The sequence below is a fragment of the Pinus tabuliformis genome, chromosome 9, assembly GCF_031772625.1.
Source record: "Pinus tabuliformis cultivar Carrire ecotype Pingquan chromosome 9, CPIR1, whole genome shotgun sequence".
In the NCBI taxonomy this organism is placed as follows: domain Eukaryota; kingdom Viridiplantae; phylum Streptophyta; class Pinopsida; order Pinales; family Pinaceae; genus Pinus; species Pinus tabuliformis.
The window spans coordinates 1,886,976,479-1,886,995,474 of NC_142307.1; positions in this window are offsets into that span (position 1 = coordinate 1,886,976,479).

The following is an 18,996-nucleotide window of genomic DNA, read 5'->3' on the forward strand; positions in this document are numbered from 1 at the left end:
ATCTAAGTGGATTACTATAGTCCATTCCGATTCCAGAGTGGAAATGGGAGGTCATTTCCATGGACATGATTACACGTTTTCTGAGGACATCTAGACAACATGATTCCATCATGTTTGTGGTGGATGGGTTGAGAAAGGTATCACTTCAATCTAGTGAAGTATATGTATTCAGCTAGTGATGTAGCATAGGTATTCATTAGAGAGATAGTGAGGCTACATGGTGTTCCTAAGAAGATTGTGTCGGACATAGATGCTAAGTTAACTTCCAAATTCTTGAAGGAGTTGTTTGTAGGTTTGGGTACAAAATTATCCTTAAACTTAGCTTATCATTCGCTGATAGATGTACAAGAAGAGAGGGTCAACGAAACACTCGAGGACATGTTGAGAATGTATGTGATGTATCAACAATGTAAGTGGGAAGAGTATCTTCCACTGGTTTAGTTTTATTACAACAATCGGTATGAGGAGTCATTGAGGATGAGTCAGTTTGAGGAACTGTATGGGTGGAGTTGTAATACTCCTATTAGTTGGAGTGATCGAGTAAAAAGGGTGTTGATAGGTCTGTACATGTTTGCAAAGATGCAACAACAAATGCAAGTTATCAAGAAGAATCTAAGGGAAACATTGGATAGGTTAAAAATTTTTGCATATCAGCACAAGTTTTTTAAGGATTTTCAGGTTGCGGAACATGTGTACTTGTGCATCAAGCCTAAGAACAATTCCTTCAGGATTGGGTCATGTGAGAAGCTAGCAACTCGGTATTTTGGGCCTTTCGAGATCCTTGAGAGGATTGGACTAGTGGCCTATAGACTTTCACTACCTCCGAAAGTGAAATTCCATGATGTTTTCCATGTTTCATTTCTAAAAGCTATGTGAAATATGTTGTTCATGTTATTGATTTGTTTTTATTGCAGGTGGAACTAGATGAAGAATTCCATTCGAAACCTCAGTGTATTTTCTAGAGAAATATGCTCATGTTCTGAAGCTTAGCAATCGAGCATGTTAAATTGTAGTGGAAGTACTTTGGTCTCGATGAAGTTACATGGGAGATGGCTGATCAAATAGGCTATGAATCCTTCCTTGTTTTTAAATTGACGTAAATAAGTTTTGGTATATGTATATATGTATATGGATGTAAATACTGGCATGAGTTGTGTTATAAAGCTCCAATAAGTGGTATGGTTGTCATGCTTTTATGTTTGTCATGTTGATTTTCTTTTCAATGGGGTGTTCATTGAAAATACTGCATCGAGCTATGTTATAGAGTTCCATGGGAAATATGTTTTTCTTTTCAGTAGTATTGCTGGTTCTAGGTGTCATTGAACACCGAGGATGATGTTCTCCTTGGGGGGGGGGATGTGTAACAATCTCATGTTAAAAATCGATGTAATAAAGTTAATAAAGGAAAAATAATAACGAAGGTCTAGGGACACTTATTCCAAGTTGAATGTTGCGTAAAAAATCTTAGTGGGTGTTCATTTTGTTTAATAAGGTTAAGGGGAAATTAGAAAAGTCATTGAAAAGGAAAAGAGGCATTAATTAGCATTTTATTTATGAAAATAAAGGAAATTAGGAGAAAATGAAGGTGAAAGGTCATAGGTTGCATGTGATGATGAAAATGAAAGAAAAATAATGGAAATTGAAGAAAATAGGGGCCTCACAAATAAAAGTGTTTCTAAGGATCAGTTCAAAACCTTTTTTTAGTTTAGTTTCAGAGCTCTCTCTCTATTTTTTCTACTCTCTCATACTCTTGCACACTTAGATCATTCTTGCATAACTCTAGCATTGGAGGAAGGAAGGAAAAGGAAGGACAAGAAAGCAAAGGGAAGCAAAGGTAAAGAAAGGAAGAGTTGTATCAAGCGAGCATAACAACATTAATTGTAAGTATGTAGTTACATGTATTTTTGGCATGCATGGTACATGCATGTGTATTCTTGGTTCTCTTATTATCATTGGCATGGGTTTTCCCAAGTGTGATAGTGGTTTTCAGCCTTGCCTTTCCATTTCTGGATAGGCATGGTGTGATGGGATTTCTCTTACTTTGTTGAGCCAAATTTCTATATGGTTTCAAAACTGAGAAGGGTGTTTTGAAGAAAAATCACAAGGCGTGGGAATCCTTGAACTGGTCAAGGCAGTATTGCGGTAAATCCTGGTTGTGTGTACCCTCATTGGGGCTACAAATCATCCATTGGTAAATATCAAGATATATTGTAAATCCTAGAGGGTGGAGATAGACAAATTCCTCATGTTTTAGGTGGAGAGATCCAAAGGCATACATGCTTGTATAGTCCTAGTGATCCCTAGACCAATATATGGTGGGGTTGGGGTAAATTCTAATAGTGTATGTTTCTTGTTTAGGCCTAGGAATCCCTTTGAAGGATTATGGTAAAACCTGCTTACATAGATGAGTGTTTCAGGCCTACGAATCCTTTACCAGTATTTGCGGGATATATGGTAAAACCTTGGGAAGACCTGGTTGGTTTCGTTTTGAGTCCCACATTCATGCTTGGAATATCGCACATGGGTGACAGGCTGAAAGAAAGATTTTGATCAACCGAATCTATGCTCATGTGGTACGTGGAAGTCCCTAACTTGGTTGGCCTTTGCATATGTTAATAAGAGCTATTGTCCTCTTGTGTCCCATGTGTAAATATACTTTTTATTGTGTGGTTATAATGGTTTTTCTATCATTTTTATTATGTTGGTTATATGATGGTTATAAGCATGGTTTATGATAGACTTTGGTTATGGATCTCCTCATGTTTGGATTAGTAAATGAAATGTTAATGAATTTATGTGACCTAATAGATGATAATTCAACTATTTTGAGAGGACCTCATACCTTCTTGAAAAATCTCAGATAAGTATGAGGTCCTTATATTTAGAAGTGCTTATAGGACCTGTACATTATATATTTATGATTTGTTTAATGAAAGGCTTGTCATTGTTAGGATGAGTCTGGTTATGTCCTTATTCAAGTTTCACATTATAGTCCTTGTCTTCTTGTTAGTTATAATTTTTGATAATTTCATCAATTTCTGGGAAGAGGCCTATGTGCTAGCCCTAAAAAAGTGGCTCAAAATTCAAGCTCACTAGCATAGAACTTTCTAAAAAAGGTTGCAGTTGCATGGATGCCTTGATGTGGGAGTGACTACAGAGTCTCAGTTGCTTGGAGTGCTTGTCATGATACTGACTAGGGGTCTATCTCAACAAAAAGAGAGCTAACTCAGGGGTTGGGCACCTAAAGTTGTTGGTCAGTCCTTGATAGTACTCTAGCTCCCAAGAAATTTCAATTTGGTTTTTGGTGTGTCAATTCCACTTTCTTAACTATGCATGGGCAATTGAATCATATAGTAGTAACTCTTCATCACATGTTTAACCTGGTGAACTGATTAGCTTGGGTAAATGTGGGAGGAGGGTTGATCTCAAAATTGTGGAAGAAGTTAGCTCTATGACACCTAACAAGATTGAAAATCTATCTTTAAAACATGATGATAATTTGGTGTTCCCTCAAGAAAGAATTAGTTCACATGTGCAAGTTAAGTATTAAGAACATAAGAAAAATAATCATGGACACATAGGGAACAATGACCCCAAGATGATGACAGAGTTCACCGCTCTTGGGCTACGTCTTCGAGACCTGGTCAAAAGGTTAGGCCACTCATATTTTATTATTTAAAAATAGGTACATCAATTTTTTGTTTACAGTTATGACTATTTTGCCTTCAAGGAAGTGTCCTCTTACAGAGAACTCTCACATTATCACTTGGCAGTCTGCAATGAATGTGTCATCTATAAGAAAACAAAGAGTCTCCTACAAGGACTCTAAACCTAAATTGAAATTGAGCAATCATGGATAAAAAATACATCATTCAATTACCTATCTCAACTTGATTCGAAGAGACAATAGTTCATTTACTGACTTCTGAAAAACTAGCTGCTGCAACTATTGAACAAGATATGTCGATGAGTCTGGAGCACACCAATGCCCTTGTTTTGGTTCTTCAAGCACCCAATTTGGCTTGCGTATGGCTTCAAATCGCCAAAAACCAACTTTAATCCAGAATGGCTCTCAACACCACCTATGAGCATCACTTCCCTCTGCCTTTGAATTGCCTCTCTTCTTTGGTGCAATGACAACCTTTTATAAGGTTTTTAAAACTCTAAGCTTAGAGTTTGACTTAACAAATTTTACATCTTAGCAAATTTTTATAACAACATGGAAAATTTGAGGTATGGTGCAACTATATTAGAAGTTAGAATTAAATCAAATGCATAAATTATAACTCTAACTTTAGATTTCAGCTTTAATACCTTGCCAACATAGCAACTGGTTTGGATTTGCATACGTGCCATGGGGTATCACCAAAATTTGTAACAACATATCAGATTAAAATATTTGAACCATATTAAATATGGTTTTAACAAACTCATACAATAGAACATATGGTAGAAGCATTTAATTCGGCATTGATAACCACATATCACCACTAAAATGTATTTTCTGTTGACTCCATTCCAAAATTAAAATATAGTTTTAAACCAAGGCTTTGTATTGGACGGGCGGCTCCTGTGGCACATGGAACATAACTATCACATTAACATTACCCCAATAGGCACATACCCGTTGTTGAGATAATTTATTAACACAAATTAACACAATTATTGATTATCAATCTGGGTTTGTAAAACTTGGAGGCAAGTCCACAGTGTATGGATATCAAATGTAGCCAAGCTTAGAAGATAAAATTTGAATAGTTAAGGAAGTACATATTACAAATATAAACCTATTTTAACAATTTCTAATTCACTTATGTAATATGTGAGGGATGAGGCTCCTAACTTAGGAAAACCCGGTTGTCCTTCCCTACAATACTACTTTCATGAAGAGAAATCTAAAAGCACTAATTAACTATGATTTATGATGCAGAAGATGTAAAAGAAGAGGCCCCTAACTAAGGAGGACCATATTGTCCTTCTTCACAATTCTACTCTATCATAATCACCATTGCTTCAATCCAAAAATTCATAAATAACTTCAAATAAGAAAAGGAGAATGAAATTCAGTTTTAGTTCAAGATTAAATAAAAGGGGAATTTAAATTAAATTACTATGTGTCCCTTCATATGTAGATTAGAATTAAACCAATATCCATTCAACAATCATCACACATTAATTCAAATAAGCAAATCTAAAACAAAACAAGTAAACAAATCTAAAGCAACTAGTTCATGAAAATTAAGCTAGTTTAACAATGAAGTGTACTTAGCTTGGAGTGGGGGCCCTCCACCCTTGCCTTGCACACTTGAGGCTGCTATAAAATGCTGAAAATTCAAGCACTCATCCACACTAATGAACACCAAAATGAAAGTAGAACAAATTTTTCTAATTAACCTCCAATATTCAAATGTCTCAGCATAAAGTTATATAAAAATTACATATCATAAACCTTCAAAGTTTTGGCTTAAATAGAAGATCATGAAACAAAATGATCTAAGGTATCTCTAACAACTATATCTATTCATATCCATCTATCCAAGTCGAATCCATCCAATCTATCACTAGAAATATGGACAATCCAATGAAATCATAAATGAACCCTATTTCCTAGGGATTTTCTAGATGACTAGTCATGTTTGGCTAGCCTTGACTGGGCCTAATTTAGCTTGTTTTGACTGAACCAATTGGAATTAGTTTAGTCCTAGTTCCAAATATTTTCATTCATGTATCTAGCTCGAGCCCAAGTGTCCTGCAAATATGTCATCCACATAGCCATTATGGGAATTTCTGATTCTGTCCAAAAATACTTTTAAAATTCAATTTTCATAAAAACTTCTAGAAATTGCAAAATTAAATTAAATACCTAAATATGCATAAAATACATCAAAATGAGATGGATGTAATGGAAAATGGATGGAAAATATAAAGACTAAGTAAGTTTCCTTAAGCAAAAATGGACCAAAATGGAGGGCCAACATCTCCCCCTTGCTGATCTTCAAGCATGTCCTCATGCTTGTTTTTTCCTTTTGACCTTTTACTTCTATATGCTAACTAGACTGGTGATGTACCTGTGGCTCTGACCCTTGAAGATGAAGATTTCTCTTGAGCTACCTGTAAAACGATATCTATGCATTCATGTACTTTTTCTCCTTTTTGTTTCTCTATTTTTCTAAAATAAATATAAAAATTCATCCTTTCTCTTTGAAATGTTGTCCTTTGTAGTATTCTTCACCTATCAGTGGAAAACTTGTGGCTTGGGCTATGTATTCTAGAGTGATGGGAACAAGAATGTCTCTAATGTGTGATGAGGTTTCACCATCAACATACAAATACAAAAACTTTACATTATTCCTCCTCTGATGATAAAACACCAATAAATCATTCTGGATGAGCAACTTCAGAGAAGACAACAAATAAAACTTGAATTTTGTAATACATTCTGACACAGGATTCATGTCCCTCTCAAATTAGCAATATCAACAACTTTACTTAAAGGAGCCAATATCCATTTGCCCTCACATCTCACTAAAAGAAGCCAATCTTGCAATGTCGCACAGTCACAGAGAAAACACCAATCGATCAAATCAAAGCTTCTTTCACTTATGCAGGGGGTTTTCCTCTTGTATAATTCCTCTACAAAATAACTTGTGCCAATCATTTTTATGACTGAGCATTCACTTTCAATTTAGCCACTTTTTTACCCACGCAATCTGTAAAATAGGGGTCAAAAGAATCATAAAAATATCCCAAATAGAAATGAATTTGAGAGAACTCACCTCGTGGAGCCTAATTAGGATTGTTCTGAAGAAAACCCATGTTTCCGTTTTTCAAATTGCATTTTATTTTTCTCAAAAAAAAGAATGAAAAATAGTGGCTTTCAAAAATCGAAATGCATTTCTGGGACTGAATAAAATTTCATGATCATTAAATTTGAAATCAGTTTCTCTCTTAAAATGCTTCTCCAGTATCCTTCTTTCCTCTTTTCTGATGCCCTTGGCAAAGAGATGAAACCAATCCTCAAAAATATGAACTTACTGCTTCCGCAAACACAAAATTTTTGATATAAAAATATTATAAAAACATAATAGACATGTTTTTATTAAACTATTTCTTATATTCTATCCTCTGTTTCTTCAAAATAAAAAAAATAAAAAAACTCCTTTGTCTCTGATGTAGAATTCTCTATTTTTGAATTGGATGTCTAGAAAAATCAAAATTTTTATGTTACAATATCTTTTTGTTCTTCGAATTCTCACATAATTTCACCTCTCTTTAAGACAAAATCACCATGTAGTCATTCTGCAATGATCTAAGCTCACCGTGTGAATTTATTTTCAAAGAATGGCTCACTGTATATATGTCAACATTCATCAAATAACTCATGAAATGGCTTCACTGTGTATATAAAATTTGTGAACTGTATTTTTTAAATATGAATGAGGAAATTATTTTTTTAACGATATGTGAGCTGCAACAAAATCAATTAAACCCTCTATCTCTGTCTCCAACAATTAAATGCTCAGAATCTGAAATCGAATCCTGGAAAAAAAAACTCTCTGCTCTTTCAGAAATCAAAATTGATTTATACTTTGTCTTTTCAGAACTCAAAAATCAATTCTGGGAATGATTAACTCTCTCTTAAATTGAAATCAAATTATTGAAATGAACAATTTTCACAAATCTGAATAATTGTTTTCAAATTCACCTTCTCTGCCTTCTTAGAAATCGAGTTCTTTTATGCAATTGGACTGCAACTCGTCCCTCTGTCACACTACCCAATTCACATTGAAAAACACATGTTTATGTAATTGAAAACATCTTGTTTTAAGCTTGGTGAACCATGTGTTTTCAAAACTACACTTAAACTTCTTGTTTCATCACTCAATCTGAACGAAAACATGCAATCAAAACTTCAATAAAACACTCTGTTTCAAGATTTCGTGGAGAATCTGAATTAATTTACCTATCAGCAGAGATTTGTCTTCATTTTCTCTTCGTAATGACTCAGCTATCCTACATTCCATTATGATTACCACTTGTTAAGCGTTGTTTTAGAAAACCTTTATTTGTTGACTGGTGGCACAAACGGATTCCTAATAAATGACAAACAAAAGTTGTGTGCTTTCATATCCCGGTGATCTTTTAGAAAAATCCTGAGATTTCCTCATGAACCTCTATTGCATTTATTAAAGAGAATCAAGCTTTCGATCTTACCTTTGCTTCTCACGAGATTTTTTAACTAACTCCGCCTCCTCCGTCAGTCTTCTCAGCTTATCACTTTGATTTGCAATGCTATATCTCCTGTTGTCCTCTTCTTGGTTTTCTTTTCTATAACTCTGTGTTTCTTTCCTCTTCTCACTCAAGCTCAAAGCTTATACACTAATGCATTTTTCAATGCTTCATTGTTCTCCCTGAGCCTTCAAAATGGCTATGATGGTGTAGTGAGAGTGCTTTTTACCAAGCTCTGCATATAACAATGGCAGAGTATGTATGAAGTTCTGCAAACTCTCGACATTATATCGAAATCTTTACTATTGTAGTTTAAATTCTCATTTGATCGTTTCTCCGTAGTTTGATTGCCACGTTAATTGCATGAATCATGGTCTTGTCACATTTCGCCTTCCACCTTTGCCATTTCCTACGGCTGTCCCTTCAAACATTCATCACTTGATTTTGCATTGTATTGCCATCATATGAGGATTATGATAACCTTTACACCCCAATAGTATTGCTCTTATGCACTATTATAAGCTTGTCAAAATAAATCATTTCAATTTCATTTATTTGATTTCTCTTTATAATGTGCATGTTCCATATGTATTCATTGCAATATATATCTCTTAATTTTAAAATGACCACCTTAGGTCATGTTTAAAATTAATTCCATAATACTAATGTTTTATATGGTGGTGCAGGTTTCAACTTATTAAATCCTCATTTTGGTCCCTTTTACTTTTAAGGAAAAATACTTAGGGTTATGGAATATTTTAAAGTTATGAAGTGAATATGAAATATATGAATGGAATGTATAAATGTAGGATGTACTTAGGATTAAGTATAGGATAATGGGTATAGGATGAGGGTAATGTAATGAATATAAAATATGCATTCAGGTACTAATTTAATTTTAACAAGCTCTAAAAATTTCTAAAAATTTCGAATTTGCAAGAGAAAAATTTTGTACTCACAATACTTGTACTCCCTGACAATATTGGATGATGTCCTATGATCAAATGTCTTAGATAGATTGAAATATAGAATTTATTTCTGCCTTCTATTCTAGCATCCTTCATTGATTCTGGTCCATTGATTGTTGATGTCATTCAGGTCCCTCTGCAATTGATTCATAATAACTTAGGTCCCTTCTGTCATGTACATTTTTATGCAATATATACATGTTTTTTTTTGTAATGTAATTCAGGTCCCTTATCAAACCATTGCTCAAACTATTTGCATATTTTTGTTACGAATCTCAGCCCTTGCTTATTCTAAGACTTGTCCCCAAGTCTTGCTTATTCTGGAGGATGATTCCTGCAAAATCAAACTAAAGAAATGGTAAAATAAAATAGAGAATTCATATTGGCAAAACAAGTTGGTTTTCTGATATGAATTCGAGTTTGTGTTGTGCCAGTTCCTTGGATTTTCACAACTAAACTCCCTTATTATTTTTTATCTTTTTCTATTTTTCTTTTCTTTTCTGGATGGAGGTGGGGTGTAATGGAGTAGGGAAGTATGAAAAGCTTATGAAAATAGGTTATATTGAAGTCATGATATAGTAATAAATGGATAGATAATAAGTTTGGACTTCAATGTGCATGATCGGAGAGCTTTAACATACAATATAGATGATGGATGAAATCATGAACAATATAGCTTATGAAAGACTTCTTTGGCAATGGATGTGAGTTTTCAAAAAAACTTGACTTCTTTTTCTGATGATTAGCTTCATGTCTTTTTGCCTCGATCTCGATCATATTGTAGGGTTTGTTGGTGTTTTTGGTCAATAACTAAAGAAAAGCTTCAAGAGTTTGAGTTTCATTGAATTTTTACTTTTCTTTGACTTGAACATTTGTATTCATATTCTTAAATATGAATTTAAAATTGACTTTCAAAAATACTTCATCCATGGAGTTCACTCCTTCATTCTTCCTATGACCTGCGAAAACACAACACTTACCTGCAATACAATCATTGCTTAGAAAACAAGTCCAAATATGATATACAAAGAAAATGCATTTGTTTACCCCTTGAGGAATGGTGGCCAGCCTAAACCTCCTAACGGTATTTTGTTTACAAAATATTCATTTTATATCTAATTAGAGTGATTCTGAAGCTAAGTTGAAGTGAATTCATGTGGCTACCTCCAGTATAAATAGGTTTTCAAAATGGTTTAAAATGATATGGTAAAAATTATAAGGAGTGCCATGTTTAGTAGAGCTGCTTGTTAATTTTTAACTAGACCAACAGTCACTATTTAGAGTGTAAATTTTTCATTAAAGATCGTATTGATATGATTAAACTAGGATATTAATTAGATTCATTTTTTTTCTTTCCAATAGAAACAAGCTTTAAAAATCATTAGGTTTGATATCACAAAATTGGTGATGAACAGACCTAGGAGGCAGAGTTTTACTATGTTGATTTGAAGACATGCAATCACTAAATGTGGCATAACGTTTTCATTTTACCTACAAATGGGATGATTCAAATTTTTTATTGATCTAGACTTGAATATAAATATCCCATATAAAAATGTTTTGAAAATAAGATGATTTGGTATGTCAAATATGCCAATGAACAGTCAAGGCCTAGAATTGTCACCATGCAGATTTTTCGAGAAACAATTAGTATTTCAAGAATACATTTTTCATATGATCCCTAATTGAAGTGATCAAAATTTATTTGGAAGCTATATTCCAAAGGATATCTTCCCTAAGAATTTCAGGTAAAAATGTTTCCATTAGACACCTCAAATATAGGCTGTACTAACTCTGTCCTCAACATTTCACTTGAGACCTAGTTTTGATTTTGATCACATTTTTATTGTGATATAAATTGAAATTTTCAAAATGGATTGCAAAACTAGATTTCAAGAGATATGTAAAAAAAACATGATTTAAAAATGATCCTATGTGGTTACCCAAAATAGGATTGTTCTTACTCCATTTTGCCATGTAGTCCTTTCAAATGAATATTGAACAATGATTTGAAGGAATATTCATGATAGTTTGAAACAAAATTATTATGAAAGTCTTGTTGTGAATTCATTCTACTTATTTATTTATTCTATTCTATCCTATTCTATTTCAGAAAAATAATTCATTCTCTCAAGTATAAGATAATTTCCAATGCATCCATTTTGGTAACAAGATCATGAGTAAACTCACATCCAAATTTGAAAAATATACTTTAATGAATTTTTGGACATGAAAATTTATTTGGTCATAAAGATTTGATGAGAAAGAATGTTGAAAAATGGAGTAGTGTTGTGACCTAATGACTAGTTGAAACCAAGTCTTGAAATGATCTTTGTTTGCTGGGCTCTCATTAATTTTCATAGCACAAAACTCTTCTTGTGGTACTTGTTCAAAATCTTGTATGCACAAGGGATCTTGTGATATACATGCTAGAAATTCTTCAATTTTTGGCTTTAATGTTTGATCTTCGTTTCATATGATCCATGACTCATTAACCTCCTCACGAAGATAGTTAGAAGAAAGTTCTAGATTCTCTTCATGTGGATCATCTTCATGGATGTTTTGTTTCTCTTCTATCCTTAGACGTGAAGATTCATCCCTAGTGAGCATTATAAATTGAGGACAAGGAGTTGAGAATAGTTTTGTGGTGGCATACCCTCCTTCTCTAAATGCTTTCTTTAACATATTTTTTTTTAGATCTTGTCTTGCAAATGGATTTTGTAGTTTTTTTTTTTATTTTACTAATTTTCTTTTGTTGTTGGGGGTTTTTCTTTGAGAATCTACTTTTAGGATATCTATTTCTTGGCATAAAGAAACATAACTAAGAGAAATGTATCTTAAATAATTTTTGTTTATCAAATTTTTAGTGTTTTTGTCTATCTTCTATTTGGCTATGCTGATAATTGCCTCCCCGGTAATAGCGCCAAAATGTTGAGGTAATTTATTAACACAAATTAACACAAGTATTCATTATCGATCCGGGTTTGTAAAACTTGGAGGCAAGTCCACAGTGTATGGATATCAGAGGGAGCCAAGCTTAGAAGATAAAATTTGAAGAGTTAAGGAAGTAAATATTACAAATATAAACCTATTTTAACAATTTCTAATTCACTTATGTGATATGTGAGGGATGAGCCTCCTAACTTAGTAGAACCAGGTTGTCCTTCCCTGCAATACTACTTTCATGAAGAGAAATCTAAAAGCACTAATTAACAATGGTTTATGATGCAAAAGACGTAAAAGAAGAGGCTCCTAACTAAGGAGGACCAGATTGTCCTTCTTCAAAATTCTACTCTATCATAATCACCATTGCTTCAAACCAGAAATGCATAAATAACTTCAAATAAGAAAAGAAGAATGAAATTTAGTTTTAGTTCAAGATCTAATAGAATGGGAATTTAACTTAAATTCCTGTGTGTCCCTTCATTGTAGATTAGAATTAAACCAATATCCATTCAACAATCATCACACATTAATTCAAATAAGCAAATTGAAACAAAACAAGTAAATAAATATAAAGCAACTAGTTCATGAAAATTAAGCTAGTTTAACAATGAAGTTTACTTATCTTGGAGTGGGGGCCCTCCACCCTTGCCTTGCACACTTGAGGCTTCTATCAAATGCTGAAACTTGAAGCACTCATCCACACTAATGAACATCAAAATGAAAGTAGAACAAGTTCTTCTAATTAACCTCCAATATTCTAATGTCTCAGCATAAAGTTATATAAAAATTACATATAATAAGCCTTTAAAGTTTTGGCTTAAATAGAAGATCATGAAACAAACTGATCTAAAGTCACTCTAACAACTATATCTATTCATATCCATCTATCCAAGTCGAATCCATCCAATATATCACGAGAATTTGGACAATTCCATGATATCATAAAACTACCCTATTTCCTAGGGATTTTCTAGATGACTAGTCATGTTTGACCAGCCTTGATCGGGCCTGATTTAGCTTGTTTTGACCGAACGAATTGGAATTAGTTTAGTCCTAGTTCCCAAGATTTCCATTCATGTATCTAGCTTGAGCCCAAATGTCCTGCAAATATGTCATCCACATAGCCGTTACGAGAATTTTTTATTCTATCCAAAAATACTGTTAAAATTCAATTTTCATAAAACCTTCTAGAAATTGCAAATTTAAAATTGAATATCTGAATATGCATAAAATACATCAAAATGAGATGGATGTAATGGAAAATGGATGGAAAATATAAGGATTAAGTAAGTTTCCTTAAGCAAAAATGGACCAAAACTGAGGTCCAACACCCGTGGCACATTTTAAACTGAGTCGGGTGGATCAAGTTTTTTTTAACGATGGTGCTACTAACCGTGAGCCTGTGGTCACATATAAACATTTTCCCTATGGATACCTGCTCCCATGTGGTTACGTAGCAGTTTGACGGTGATACGACACTGCTCCCCATTACATATATGTTCACAAATCTTGATGGATATAAACCATCATGGCATATGACATGGCTCCACGTTGATACCTATGAAACAAATCCCCGACCATCTGATGGCATATCTCATGGTATGCTGACTCAATGCTCTGGCGGTGGAACCAGAATTCAACCCGTGTCATGGCTTGTGTTCTAATCTGTTTTCCAGATGACTACGTATCTCCGAAGGTGTATTTACCTTCCATATAATTCATGTTTTCGTTTCCACATAACAGGTGCTGTATCCCATACTCTACACCATTGGACTGGCACCTCTCGTCTCACATAATAACACTACACGTAGTTGGACTGCCACCTTCCTTGTCAGATAATAACACTCTGCACCACGGTATTAATTCTACCTCCATTATATGTGAGCACTGATATCCATAGTCTTTGGGTTGGTGGGGCTGTCGGTTGTGGTGGGCTCCTCTACCCTACCACCACATGCCATATTACAATAACATAAATACCATTCTGTCCCAATGTTTAATAAATCAAACACATGGTGTATTGTTAAGGTTTTATAGTAATGAAATAGAGGTCAGGGGTTTGACCTCGACCCAAGCTAATTCAACCTCTATTGACTTTGACCACTGGCTTGACTTTGACCACGTACATTGAATTTGACTCTCCACATGGCCTGCAAGGCCCATTTTTTTTTCCTATTTCAAATAAACTTCATCGGGTGTTTTCTCCTTCATATAGAGGCCAATTACGAAGCCAAATATACCTTTGAAAGTAGCGCGATGAGCTCTTTGACTTGGTGCTAATTTCACGAGCATCTAAGACTACAAAATTTTGAGCATGTTGAGTACTATTGCTATCTACGACTAGCTTGGTCTTCAAACATTACATAGAAAAAAATCGACTAGACTAAAAAAGATCAATCTTGGATCATACCTCCCAACAAAAAGGAATTTTGGACCTCCAAAATTCTATTACAATCATGAATTACATTCAAGAATCAGTATAAAAACAGTCTAGATCCTATTACAGACTTAACGAGGTCGACTGATGTGATGACAATTCATAGACACATAATTACACATATGACATGAAATTTGCCTAATTCCAAGTAGGCGATTTCCCCAGAGACTCACATTCTTCTTCTTCAATTTGCTTTTCTACATATTTTCTTTCTCGTGTGAGTGTTGAATCACGTGGTAGCATCAGACATGTGCTCTTTGAATTTCCTTTTAGCTTACATTGTGGACAAATGCTTTCTCATAAGTTTGTACTAGTCATCTTTTTATTGGATCTTTCCGAGCTCTGTTTTGACTATGCCAAGCTTTTGCCTGATTGTATCAAAGTCTTTCCTAGATTTTTCTTTACATGAAAGGTCACGTCATCCTTTTGAAGAAGACTCTTTGTAGCATGCACCTTCTTGCTCCTTCTTGCTGTAAACCTTCTACTTCCATCATTCCTCTGCACAAGATGTGTTACTCCCATAGAAAGTACAAGGATATATCCTTTTAATAACATTCATAATAAAATTTTGATTGAAAGGCTCACCTTCAAAATCACTTTTGAAATGATTCATCTTCCTACCTTTATGATAGTAAATATTCTTTTCGATTAGCTCAAGATGTAAGGACCAACATTGGTCTGCTATGTGACCTCTCTTTCTCTAGTAGTCACATGTCGATTGGTCATATCCCAATCATTCATATTTAGGCATTTCTTGAACTTAGATTGTCTAGAGTCTTCCTTGTCCATTCTTGTCGAGGTCTTGTCTTTGCTGATATCCCATCTTGTTCATGAGTGTAATACCCATTCATTTGGTATGCTTATCAAATGCTACAATCTTAGGATTGCTGGAAGAATCTATTTCTAAAAGAATTTTCTGAGATGATGGTACATAAGGAAATTCCTTAGAAGGTGAGGAAAAAGTACCAATGGCTTCTTCCATTGATTATGCTTTTGGAGTGGTATATGGAGATGAAATTTATTCATATTCCTGATGAGGTAAAGGTATTTCGTTCTCTCCTATAGTGGATGGACATTCAATTTAAGGACTACTCTTTTTTCAATTATTCTACAAGGCTTCGATCTTCTCTTACAATCTTTTCTTGTCTTCCTGCAAAGCTTGAATCGTGCGTCAAAATGAAGCATTCTCGTGCTGATATTGTTGGTTGATATATTCTAGTTCTTTCAATTGAATCTGCTTCATGCTTTTACCCATTTCTTTCACTTTCATGAGAACCTGCTCTGATACCAAAAATGATCTGAAAATTGTGGAAGAAGATCATTCTCTGACACTTGGCAAGATTGAAAATGGCTTTTTAAAACATCATTTTAATTTGGTGTTCACTCAGGAATGAATTAGTTCAAATGTGCAAGTCAACTATACAGAACATCACAAAAATAATCATGCAAACATCAAGAACAACAACACCAAGATTAATGACGGAGTTCACCCCTCCTAGGCTATGTCTCTTGGCCCTGCTCAAAAGGCTAAGATGCTCATATTTCAGTATTTAAAAAGAGATACATCAGTTTTCTGTTTACAATTGTGTCTATTTCCCCTTAAGGGAAATGTCCTCCTACAGAGAACTCTCACAATATCACTTGAAAGTCTTCAATAAACGTGTCATCTATAGCAAAACAAAGAGTCTCCTGCAAGGACTGTAAACCTGAACTAGATTTGAGAAATCATGCATCAACAATACATCATTCAATTACCTTTCTCAACTTGACTTGGAGAGATAATGGTTCTTGTACTGACTTCTGAAGAATTAGCTACTGCCACTATCTAAGAGGCTCTCCTAACGAGTCTGAAGCACACTAAAACCCTTGTTTCATTTCTTCAAGCACCCAATTTGGCTTCCATATGACTCAGAAATGCCAAAAAACAACTCTAAAACACCACCTCTAAGCTTCACTTTCCTCTCCCTTCGAATTGCCTCCCTTCTTTGGTGCAATGAATACATTTTATAAGGTTGTTGAAACTCTAATTTTAGAGTTTGAGTTAACAAATTTTCCATCTCAGCAAATTGTTATAACAACATGGCAAATTTGAGGTTTGGTGCAACTATATTAGAAATTTGAATTATATTGAATCCATAAATTATAACTCTAACTTTAGAGTTCAGATTTAATACCTTCGAAACATAGAAATTGGTTTGGATTTGCATCTGTGCCATGGGGCATAACCAAAATTTGTAACAACATATCAGATTTACAAATTTGTACCATATTAAATATGGTTTTAACAAACTCATACCATATAATGTATAGTAGGAACTTTTAGATCAGCGTTGATAACCACATATCACCACTAAAATTAATTTGTCATTAATTCCATTCCAAAATTAACATATAGTTTTAAATCAAGGTTTTGTATTGGACAGATGACCCACGTGGCACATGGCACATAGCTATCACATTAACGTGACCCTGATGGTCATATACCCATGGTACAATTTGAACTCAGTCTAGGGGATAAAGTTTGTTGTAGCAGCGATGCTACTAATCGTGAGCCCATGGTCACATATAAACATATGCCTCATGGATACCTTTTGCCGGATGGTTACGTAGTAGTCTAACAATGATACGATCCATCTCCCCATGGCATATATGTTAGAAAATCTTCACAGATATAAACCATCATGGCATATGACATGGCTCCATGGTGATACCTGTGCAACAACTCCCTGACAGTCTGATGGCATATCCCTTGGTATTCTGACTCAATACTCTAGTGGTGGAACTAGAATTCAACCCATGTCATGGCATATTATTGGATATACTTTCCCAATGGTTATGTATCTCCGACAGTGTATGCACTTGCCATATAATTCATGTTTCCAATGCCACATAACCATTGCTTTATACCTTACTTCGCATTGTTGGAATGCCACCTCCCATGTCACATACTAACACTTTGTGCCATCGCATTAATGCTACCTCTATTATGTTGGAATTTTGGCACAGGTGTGACCCTATGGTACAGGTGTTGTCCTTGATGGCAACTCACTTTGGTGTCAGACCTCAATTCAGGCGCTCAGAATGAAGGAAATTTTGTATACGCAGGTTCACCTTGCCGAAGACGCGTATACAAGCGGGTTATACGTTCAGAAGTCGCGTATGCATATACACACACTTTTATGCACAGAAAAGCGCGTACATGGTGGGAAACTTATTTTTGGTCCATGGTCGTTAGTCCTTGGAATTTGAACCTATGGTTTTGGACCAAGGTATCTCGTCAGAAGTGTTGACCCCAGGTTTTGGGCCCTTGGTATTGGTTTATTATGGTTTTGGTCCATGGTATTGTGGAAGGCCTAAAACTATAAAAGAGGAAAGAGATCATGTGACAAGGCATCATATGAATTATTATTGAATATCTAATAATGTACGAGATCTGAAATATTAGTGATTAGCATTGTGGAGCAGATCTGGATCTAAATGAAGGAGGAACCTTAGCGAAAAAGAAGGATAAGTTCTATTGATGGGTCATAATCTCTTGTCTTGAATGATAATATCTTCGCATGATTTTGATCTGTTATATCTGGCACATGCGTGATCTATAAATCTGATAATCTGGGTTAATCAGTGCCTGAATACTTGAAAGAGTGAATTATGTTTGTAGATATGTACGCAGGTTCAGTTCAGCTAAGGTGCGTATATATGCAAGTTCAGTGAAGGAAAATAGCGTATACGGTAGGTTGTTCCATACGCAGAAGCGTATGCATGCAGGTTTCAAGCCATTAAAGTAGCGTAGACATTTTGAGTTGTGTTTTTTTTGCTGCTTCTGTTTATTGCTGCAGTGTTCTGGGTTCAGTTTTGGTGTGTGGTACTGTTACTGTGATCTGGGTATAGTCGTCAGAGAGGTGTTTATGTTGATTTAGTTTTGGTGAAAAGGTGATTGGTTGATGCAGAAATTCTTGATGGTTGATTGATGTTATTTGTGGATCCAGTCTGAAAATTTATGAAACGTGGTCCTTGAAAGAAAGAGAAGGTTGTAGCCTTCTGTAGGCCAGCACCTACGTACTAGTATCTTGGCTAGTGCAAGAGCTAAGGGGGTTGTAGCTCCCTTCCGAGAGAAGCTGGAAAATGAGAGAGAGTTGTAGCTCTCTGCAGGTTGCAGCCCGCGTACTGGTAAAAGGACTGCACCATTACATTTGTAAAAAGAAGTTTCTAATTAAAGAAAATATAGAGACGAATTGCAGCAGGTGGTTTTCACCCACATTGGGTTTCCACCTTATATCTTGTGTTCTTGTGTACGATTTTCTTTCTGCTTTGCTTTACTGTTCCTGGTTGCTGGTTATTTGCTTCTGAATCACAGATTAATAACTGACATCTGAAAGATAAATCAAATTATAAGTCTGCTTTGTATACGCAGGT